The 11131-nt window shown below is 29.7% G+C and overlaps 1 non-coding gene across 1 annotated transcript; it reads left to right on the top strand.

Moving 5' to 3' along the window:
- The first annotated feature begins 776 nt into the window (after positions 1-776).
- On the top strand, positions 777-889 carry Trnal-caa. Its single transcript has 2 exons — positions 777-814; positions 845-889. It is a non-coding gene; the product is annotated as a tRNA-Leu (tRNA).
- Positions 890-11131: the final 10242 nt, after the last annotated feature.

The raw sequence follows: 11131 nt of genomic DNA, 5'->3' as shown, positions 1-11131 counted from the left end.
TTACAATTATTTACTCCCCTTCTCCCCTTTGTCGGCAAAAGTTCTTACCTAAAATAAGCAAAATAAGCAAATCAATAACCCCCCGCTCACCTATAGTACTTAAGTAATACTTGAACGGCTTTGCGACCAAAATTTCTCGTATATCGAATTGCTCGTATATCAAATCGCTTGAATTTCCAGGTGCTTGTAACTCAAATTACTCGTATCCATACTGGACCATAAACATTCACACATTCACACATACGACCATTTTTACTAAGATATGCCTTAGTAATATCTCCAAGTCTGATCCCTCGTATCTCAAATCGCTTGTATCTCAAGGCGCTCTTAACTCAAATTACTCGTATCCGGGTACACGTGTACGTGTACGTGTACAGATTTCTTCTAAGGTATGCCAAAATGTTCAGAAACGTCTGAAACATCAAGATATGTAAAATTTTTCATTGTAGATTTTTTGCTTTTACTATAACTCACCACGTGGGTTAGTTAACAAAAAATTTAAATGATTATTTACAAATAGTTATGAACATCAAAATACTTTTACAGAAATCAATTATTGTAATTATCAATATAAAAATTAAAAACTTTGTTTTATATATCGTTTTCTTAAACATTACCTTATCATCAACGTCAACGCAAAGATTAATCGATATCAGTATAATAAAGATAACTGTTTATATTTAGTTACATAATACATAAATAATATTAGATGACAACATATATCAAAACAATGTTTCAATTCGTAGCAGACGAGTCCCATGTATATCCATTCATATGTCAGGATGGCCGAGCGGTCTAAGGCGCCAGACTCAAGGTTACCTTGCCAAGTAAAATTGGCCGAGCGTTCTGGTCCTCTTTGAGGGCGTGGGTTCGAATCCCACTTCTGACAAATATTTTTCACCATAATAGAATTAATTTTGTATAGGTTCACTTTTGCTACTTATCACTTCAAAGTTATAAATAAATAAAATATTAGCTATATATAAAATTTTGTAGCGTTTAAGATTTTGTTTGAGCATGGTAATAGAGTACTATTAGTCACTTTATTACCTAGCAATAGTAAGGGGTACTCACTAGTTAATTTTTTCGTTAGATAATTTTTCTAAATATTTATGTATGTATGTATGTATGTATGTATATATGTTTGTAAGTATCTATGTTTGTAAGTATCTATGTATGCAAGTATCTATGTATGCAAGTATCTATGTATGCAAGTATCTATGTATGTAAGTAAGTATTTATGTATGTAAGTAAGTATTTATGTATGTAAGTAAGTATTTATGTATGTAAGTAAGTATTTATGTATGTAAGTAAGTATTTATGTATGTATGTAAGTATTTATGTATGTAAGTATTTATGTATGTAAGTATTTATGTATGTAAGTATTTATGTATGTAAGTATTTATGTATGTAAGTATTTATGTATGTAAGTATTTATGTATGTAAGTATTTATGTATGTAAGCATTTATGTATGTAAGTATTTATGTATGTAACTTACATAATGTAAGTATTTATGTATGTAAGTAAAAAAATCTTCTTCATAAGGCACTGTCATCGTTGATACTTTGCTGTATGTATGCAAGTATGTATGTAAGTTTGTAAATACATATTTATGTAAGTATATATGTATGTTTTTTTATAGGGGTGCAAAAAAATATTCATAAGACACTGCCATCGTTGATACCCCGCTGTATGTATGTATGTATGTATATATTATGTTTTTTTATAGAGAGGCAAAAAAATATTCATAAGACACTGTCATCGTTGATACTCCGCTATATGTATGCAAGTATGTATGTAAGTATGTAAGTACATATGTATGTATGTATGTATGGTTTTTATAGGGGTGCAAAAAAAATCTCCATAAGACACTGCCATCGTTGATACTCCGCTGTATGTATGTAAGTATGTATGTAAGTATGTAAGTACGTATGTATGTAAGTATGTATGTATGTTTTTATAGGGGTGCAAAAAAATTTCATAAGACACTGCGATCGTTGATACTCCGCTGTATGTATATATGTATGTATGTTTTATTATCAGCTCTCTCCTTAAAAGTGAGCAGCTGGACGACTCAAGTTCCGGCTCAATCAAAATGTTATTATTTAATTCTAACGACGGCTGCCACGTGGCCCTTGTTGTTGGCATATGTTTGAATATCGAAAGGAGTCCCAAAGAAAGCCGACTTCTTCTTATTTTGTATACAAGCAAGGTGCTAGAGTCAAACGATCCGAAATGGAGATTTCGATAAAGGAGGAACACGTGCCGAGTATAAGAATTCAAATAGAAAAGGACTGAGGAGTTAATACTAATTTGTAAAAATGTTCACCATTTAACACTTTTGCGGACTGTGTAAATTTTGAAAAGTGAGCAATTTTTTTTTTTTAAATTCGTTGTTATATTTGAAACATCATTTAGTCAGATTGTCATATTTTAATTGATGAATGCTATAGCATCCACGTCACGTGTTACGCTTCTATTTTATGCAATTAAGTCATTGTTTGTTCTTTATATTGTTTATTATGTCCAAAATTTGATCAACCATAACTTAGTCAATTTATCATAATTTAATCGATGAATGCTATAGCATCTATGCCATGTGTTTTGTTCTGTTTCACGCAATTGAGTCATTTCTTTTTAAATTGGTTGTTATATCCAAAATTTAATCAAACACCACTTAGTCAGATTATGATATTTTAATCGATGAATGCTATAGCATCCACGTCATGTGTAACGCTTCTATTTTACGCAACTGAATTTTTTTTTTTAAATGGATTGTTTTATCCGAAATGTGATTAAACACCACTTAGTCAGATGATCATATTTAAATCTATGAATGCTATAGCATCCACGTCATATGTCACGCTTCTATTTTACGCAATTGAGTCATTTTTTGTTGTTCTATTCAAATCATATTTTAATCAATGAATGCTATAGCATCCACGCCATGTATAACGCTTCTATTTTACGCAATTGAGTCATTTTTTTTTAAAATTAGTTGTTCTATCCGAATCTTGATCAAACACTACTTAGTCAGATTATCGTATGTTAATCAATAAATGCTATAGCATCCACGTCATGTGTTACGCTTTCATTTTACGCAATTGAGTCATTTTTTTTTTTAAATTAGTTGTCCTATCCGAATCTAGATCAAACACCACTTAGTCAGATTATCGTATGTTAATCAATGAATGATTTAGCATCCACGTCATGTGTCAGGCTTCTATTTTACGCAATTGAGTCTTTTTTTTTAAATTAGTTGTTCTATCCGAATCTTAATCAAACACCACTTAGTCAGATTATCATATGTTAATTAATGAATGCTATAGCATCCACATCATGTGTTACTCTTCTAAAGATACCTAAAGAATCAGTTTGTCATTACCTTGACAGGTATAATAATTACAAAAACGTAAAGTCAAAATAATTCAAGTCATACTATATCAGCTATAGCATTCAAGTCATACTGCATCACAATGAAAATAAAAGCAAAAGTGTTAATTTGCAACTGTTTTGAATTTTGAGCAGACATTTAACGAAGAAAATAAAAATATATTTTTTTATATAAAAACCCTTACTATATATATATACTAGCTGGCCCGGCAATGCTCAAAAAAGCTTTAGCATTCACGTCTGCAAAAGTGTTAATTCACAACTGTTCTGTGTTCTGAGTGGACATTAAACGGCGAAAATAAAAATATAATTTTTTTATATAAAAACCCTTATATGTACTAGCTGACCCGGCTAATATTGATAGAGATATTAAGCCTAGACAATTTGAGAGCATTTTATTTATATGAATATTAAGTTGGTGAGTGTAAGAGGGCGTGTGCTCCTGATACATGAAAGAATTTGAGTTCAATATTACCAATAAATATAACAGGTCCTCCAAAAGTCCACAAAATTAAAGTTAAATGACGCTGAGATCGAAAATGCTCAAAAATCAGCGAAAAAAGTTCGTCTTTTTTTAAAAACAAATGGCATACCTAGCACGTAGAATCTTTAAACCAAAAAGCAGTTAATTGTCATTTAGCCAAGAATAATACGTCAAAAAATGCATTTCAATATTCCTAACTGCTAGCGAATCCTAAAAAAACGAAAATAAATTAGTCTTAGCATTTAAAAAAAATGGATACATACATTCTCTTACTGTACAATCAAGTGCAAGATCAAAACCAAAATCAGAAAAATAGAATAAATATGAGAAGAGTTCTATTATATATCTCAATTACGATTATTGTTTTTATTTTTTATAGCCTTATTGAATGAATACTGTGAATTAACGGTAAAAATATATTTACTATGATATTATATTCATAATTACAACTTATTTTGCACGATGACAGATGTAGCAGTGATATCAAATTTAAGAAAACAAAATAACCAATTCTAGTTTAATATAACCAGCTCAATCGTATCACACTTCACACTATTCATTATAAAACAAAAGACAGCTCCAACAAATTCTACCTCTTGTCAAAACTTGCGTGAAAAGTGCAGATATCGTGAATTGTATCTTTATTAAACATCAAAATGAATGATAATTTGAATGTGAGTGGAGCTGAACAAGCAGGAGTAGCTCAAGAAAAGAAGCCCCAAGACAAAATCTACAAGGGGCCCTACATCAATTACAGGATGTATCTATCGCGGAAGGTGGGCAGCCGGGAGCCGATTTTTAGGTGTGATGCATGCGATTTTGAGACCGATGATGTTGACAAAATGAAATTGCATGCAGCCGAGGAAAAAAATTTGGAGTCTGCGAACCTAATTATGTGCCCCCATTGTCGCAAGAGCTTTCGGAATGTGGAGGATAAGGATGAGCATGTTCGGGCTGCTCTCCAACAGAGGGCCTGTCCTTTCTGAAGACGTCGAAGGGGCAAGATGGCGTGCAGTGAGGACTCGAACCAGGAATCGACAATTGTTAAAATGAAAGAAGATTAGCTATATTAGACTGCATTATGGAAAATGATAATTGTCGAAATTTATTAGCCATTAGCTCTGTGATATTTATTGTATATCTCATATAATTTCAATATATACAATTACTTTTTTGAAATGTTTGTTTTTTATTTTAATGCAATTTGTCATCTCTCTTTTTACACCATAGGTGGGCAAATATATATATATATATATATATATATATATATATATATATAACAAAAAATCCAAAACAATGTTTTTTAAAAAACCAGTTCTTCATTTATTTACTGTCGACGATTCGGAACTAGATACGTTCCATCTTTAAGACATCTGTCCAGAAACATGATCTTGATAAGATTTAAACACACAATATATTTAAGAGAAGTGGAAATTGGTGAATTTTTTTATATAAAATGAATAAAATTGTGCATGAAATAAAATTGCAGAAATGAAATATGACAATATAATCTATGATAATAAGATGATAATATAATTAATAAAAAATATGATATGATAATATATATAATATCAATATGATAATATAATTAATAAAAAATAAATGAGTGGATTGTATAACAAAATATTAGAAATGTTAGAAAATTAGAAAGTTTTTTTTTAAAAGAAAGGTTAAAGAAAAACAGAATTAATTACCTGTCTGATTGATTATATATATATATATATATATATATATATATATATATTCGCAAAAAATGAAAATAAAAAAATTAAGATATCTTTACGTTTCAAAGGTTTCTGAACATTTTGGTAAAGCTTAGAAAAAATTGATGCATGAGCATGTATGTGTGTATGTGTATTTGTGTGTATGTATGTATGTGCGGATACAAATTTTCGTCGACCACTTCAAGAGCACCGATAAACCGATTTGAATGATTCAATTATCATTCGATTGGTATTGATAAGGAGACGTGCTGATTAGTTTTTGGCCAATGCAGGTCCAGCCGTTTCGAAGATATGGGGCAAAAGTGCCAAAAACGGTAAGTCCGTTTTTAAGAGAACGGACCGTCCGATTTGAATCATTCAAAAAACATTTTACTTGTATTGACGAGATGAAATACTGATTAATTTTTGGGAAAGGCAGGCCTAGCGGTTATGGACTCTCAATAAAAATAAGTTAGAAAAATGTCATTTGGCGGTTAAAAATTATATTGGACATATGTACATCAAATTATCAGATATTTTATAGAGATTTTATCAATGTGTACACATTTTGTATATTTTTTTTGGTTCCGTACCAAGATTTTTAATTATGATACAGAAAGATCTAGTAATTTGCATTAACGATGACATGCACCCCACTAGTTTATGCTATTATTTATTATGGTATTATAATTACCAAATTAAAATTTCAAATTCAAAAACAAAATTTCAATTTCAAAAACAAAAATTCAAAAACCGTTTTTTTAGTGAAAAATGTCGGTTTTCACTGTATAAATGGAAAATGACAAATATAGCCAAATGTAAAAGATAGATGAAAGCATTTTGATTCTTGAAATCATATCGGTTCAATAGCATTTGATATCTTATCAACAATGGTCCACAGAAAGGTTTTGTATATATTAATGTAGTTTTTTTTATACCAGAGTATATTTTAATTTAAATCAGTGTGACTTCTTCTTGAAGAAGTAACTTCCTCTACTTAAACTTAAAAAAAAGTTTTAAATCCTAGGAGTCACAAATTAAAGAACAAACAGATTAGAATTATTATATCAGGCTTTAAAAACAATTAAGCATAATTTGGTCGCAAGTGTGAGAGTATTTTCTATTTCAGTAAATTTTGTGAGTAAAAAACGGACACGTCTAAGCTGCAATTCGATAGACGTTCTCAGTTTTTTTAAATCAAATTTTATTAAACAAAAAAACAATTAGAATGTTTAAAATTAAATAATTGAAATTGCTCGGAACAGACAATACCCGAGTTTAGCTTAATTGTTTTTAAAACTAAAATTGATATTAACAAGTATGTATCAACATCTTCAATATTTTTTAAGATTTTTTTAATTTAATTAATGTTTTTTATTTAAAAATATATTATTTTTATTTATTCGAAAAATTTCCTTTCACTATCATAAAAATATTTTCATTCTTATATGTGAAAATAATGCATGGATAACGAATAATTATTTTCAAAGTTATCTAAATCAAGATAAACTATTATTTTTTAGTTATACTAATTAAATTTAAAATAATTTTGTTTACTATCCATAAAATTGTACTATAAATAAATTGAGTCAAACCCTGCTCTAAATCACACTAAATTTGCGGATAAATTACAGAATATTCGAGCAAAAATTTATTTTCTATATAAAATTCGAAAACCGGCTAAAACCGGTTTTTTTGTAAAATTAAAATTCGAAAACCGGTTTTCTGAAATGTCGTTTTTTGTATAAACCCTAGTGTTTTGTAGGTTAAACCGCCTCACCGGAATCTAAGAATCTATGGATCTAAGGTACTTGCAATGTCTTCTGATATGACTCAGAAATATTTTTATGAGGCATGCGTTGCAGTGGGTAAACCACCCATTTAATTTCTGTTAATTGCCTCTCTCACTTACATACCACACACTTCCATATTCCCAATCAGTTAGTTACTTTTTATACTAAAATTTTTCTTGAAATATTTTTGATTTCTCCTCTTTTACCTCTCGAAACAGTCCTCGAAATTCTTTTATTACCGAGTTGTTTTATTTCAAGAGCATTAAATACCAAGAGCGCAGACATTTACTGACGATGGTAATATAAGGATTAAACTGAAAATGTGTTTAGTCTGCATATGGACTTATTTCTTCTTCTGTATGAGGATGAGGAGAGGTCGTGACCGACTTTGATTGTCGTTTTCTGAAGCTATTAAAAGATTCAAATGAGCAAGAGTTCGCTTTTACATTCAATTCTGGTGAAATTCACGACTTCACAGATTTTAGACACGTGGATAAAGGACTTAGTTAAAGTTGGAATAAGGATAAGGGTTATTTTATTGTTTAAATGTGAGAATTTTATTATCTACTTGAGAAGCAAATTGAAAAATTTTGGATTGCATAAATATATGTTTTGTAAATTATGCAGTTGATCGTATACATATCTAAAGTATAACTAGTTGGTATTGGTATTTAGCCTTGAGGCAAGTTACATAAACTTCCCGATATGTGTAAATAATCGACTTAATCAACAATAAACAAATTAATTTATGATTGATTAGAAGTATTCCGAGAGGATTTATTACAAATAATTGAAAACAAACAAACACGTTAACTCGGAGTATTTTCTAAAAGCAAATTTTCACAAATCAATAATTTTTATAATTGAACCAGTTTTCGTAGAACGTTAATGGTTTAGTATGTTCATGAAGACCAAGTAATCTATCGTTATACCAAGTAAATCATCTAATTTTAATTTTAAGAAACGTCAACAAAACTACTCATTTTTTCAAACTTTGATGAATTTTTAAAATTGAACTACTGGTTGTAAGGCCGTAATATTTCAGTAGGTTCTATAAGACCATGATATACATCGCCAAAGAAAGTTTCATAAAAATCGGCTTAAATTTTTTTTTCAAAAGTTAATTACAAGAAAACGGCTTGGTAGATTTTCAAATAAAACTAATCAGTATTATTCGGTAGAATGAGCTTAAATGTGGACGAAAAGTTCAACACTCTTTTTCAAATTACAAAGAAACGGCTGGGCAGATCGTCCTACAAAACTGACAAACTATGGTGCTCATTGAGATACATCGAATGGCTTTTAAATTTCTGAAATCGGTTCAGGCGTTTTTGAGCAAACGACGATGAAAAGTCTAATTTTGACAAATGCCAAAAAACGATACCAATTTTTGCAAACTTTGACGAATTTTTAAAGCTAAACGAGTTGTCGTAGGGCGGTAATATTTTAGTATGATCTAGAAGACTATGGTATCTACCGTCAAAAAAAAATCATAAAAATCGTCAAAAAAAAATTTTTTTTAAACTTTATTACAAGAAAACGGCTAAGCCAATCTTTACCAAAAACTAATCAGCACGATTCCCGGTATATTTCGAACGGTTTTTGAATTTTCAAAATCGATTCAGAATTGCGGTCTGAAACGGGGACGAAAATTTTTTCACTTTTCTGCTATTTATAAAGAAACGGTTTGGACGATCGTCGCACAAAACTCAGAAACGCTAATCCTCATCGAGATACAGCAAATGGCTTTTAAATTTTTGAAATCGGTCCAGCCGTTTTTGAGAAAACGTCGATTTACGGAAAAAAATCTGTTCACACACACACACACACACATACTTTTTACAAATTTGGTCTCATTCGATTCAGAATGGCTTGAAACGTCGAGAAAACTTAAAATTAGCGAATCGGATTTTTTTATGAAAACATAAACTTCTCCTTCCGGAAGTCATTTAGTCATATTTCGACGTTGACTCGACTATGTTTCGACTTTGTTCAAAACAACAATTCTTGGTATATTAGTCACTATGGAAATGTTGTTAAATAGCTAGACGGATATTTAGTATTGACTAATCTCAAGTCGTCGCTGCATTCATAATCATTAGAAAATTTCAATCTACGGGTCATTAGACCATAATAATTGTTGTAGATGTTATAATTTATTATTGCACATTTGTGTTTACGTTAATTGCGCGATATCGCTTGAATGCTCTCAATAATGAACTAATTAATTTTGTTATGTATGCAAATTATGTAACGAGATTGGATTTGTTATATTTTGCTCTATTTGCTGTTTATGAGTACACATACACATTCCGATTCTGATTTAATGGATCACTCCAAGAAAACCAGATCTGAGAAATTGATGATACTAGGCATAATTATTAACTTCCCGTAGGGTAACAAATATTAAAAATCTGGACCTTTTGAATTGTAGACGTGGGTACAGGACAACGTCTGTCGGGTCAGCTAGTATATATATATTATATATATATATATATATATATATATATTATATATATATATATATATATATGGTGGTCCTTAAAATGGTCATTTTCTAATTTCCTTGCTCCCACGGGCTCAAATGGTTCCAAATTGATAAAAAACAATTCTCTGAAAGTTTTAGCTCTTAATATTAACGTTTAGATAGAGCGCAATTCAATCAAAGATTTGTATAGAGATAGCATGGAAATTTTTTTGAAAATTTAAACAAAATGTTTTAGGTATAACTTGGCGACAAATGAATGGGGTTTATTCATTCATTTGTTCGCTAAATTACATCTAAAAAACATTTTTTTAAATTTTTGAATTTTTTTCCATGCTGTTTCCATACAAAACTTTAATTGAATTGCGATCTATCTAAACGTTAATATATATATATATATATATATATATATATATATATATATATATATATGATTTAGTAGTTAATTTTGATGTTGAAATATATGAGTGAGTTCTTGAGCTTTTCTTTGTTTGATGTATCGCCCTCAAGAACTCACTCATATATATATATATATATATATATATATATATATATATATATATCTTCTTATATATAAAAATGGAGCTCTCTTTCAAATGTCCGAATAAAACTCGAAAACGGCTGAATCGATTTGGCCAGTCTTAGTCTTGAAAAATTCGTGCCAATCCAGAGAATGTCCAAAAGGTGAGAAATTATTTCAAATCCGCGTAGAAACTTTACATTTTTAATTTGAAAATTTTTGTAGAAGCGTAATTTAAATAGAACAATGGACGGTGGCAATTTTGTGAAATGTCAAACGCTTTTGACAGATGATGTTCAATTACGTTTAATAGGATGTTTTACGCGATATTTTACGACAATATAAGTCGAAAGACAAAAAAAAAACTTGGATTGGATTTTACCATGTTTTCTATAGAAAGTATATAAAACTTCCAGTTTGTTTGTATTGACGAAATATCGGTAATCTTTGAAAATCCATAATAAAAGCATTTTCTTCCGTTAGTAGTTTTTTAGTATTAGTTAAAATGTAATTATTTTGTAAAATACCCTTGAATTAAAATAAGGTTTTAAACGTATTTGCCACCTGACCGTTCCAAGTTACCCCCCCTTATAGGGTAAAAAGGTGCCGATAACGAATTTTTGAAAGACATAAAAAAATACATTTCTACATGATGAAGTAGATGGCAATTTTACTGAACGTAGTCAGATAATTGTTTGTTAATTCATCGAATGTTACTTGAAACTTCGTAACTTAAAAATTTCAAAAAAAAA

The sequence above is a fragment of the Ctenocephalides felis genome, unplaced genomic scaffold (assembly GCF_003426905.1).
Source record: "Ctenocephalides felis isolate EL2017-DRISC unplaced genomic scaffold, ASM342690v1 CF-g0.4_SCAFFOLD_01170, whole genome shotgun sequence".
Lineage (NCBI taxonomy): Eukaryota > Metazoa > Arthropoda > Insecta > Siphonaptera > Pulicidae > Ctenocephalides > Ctenocephalides felis.
The sequence above is the reverse complement of the archived record's forward strand: the minus strand, read 5'-3'. Positions and strand labels throughout refer to the sequence as shown.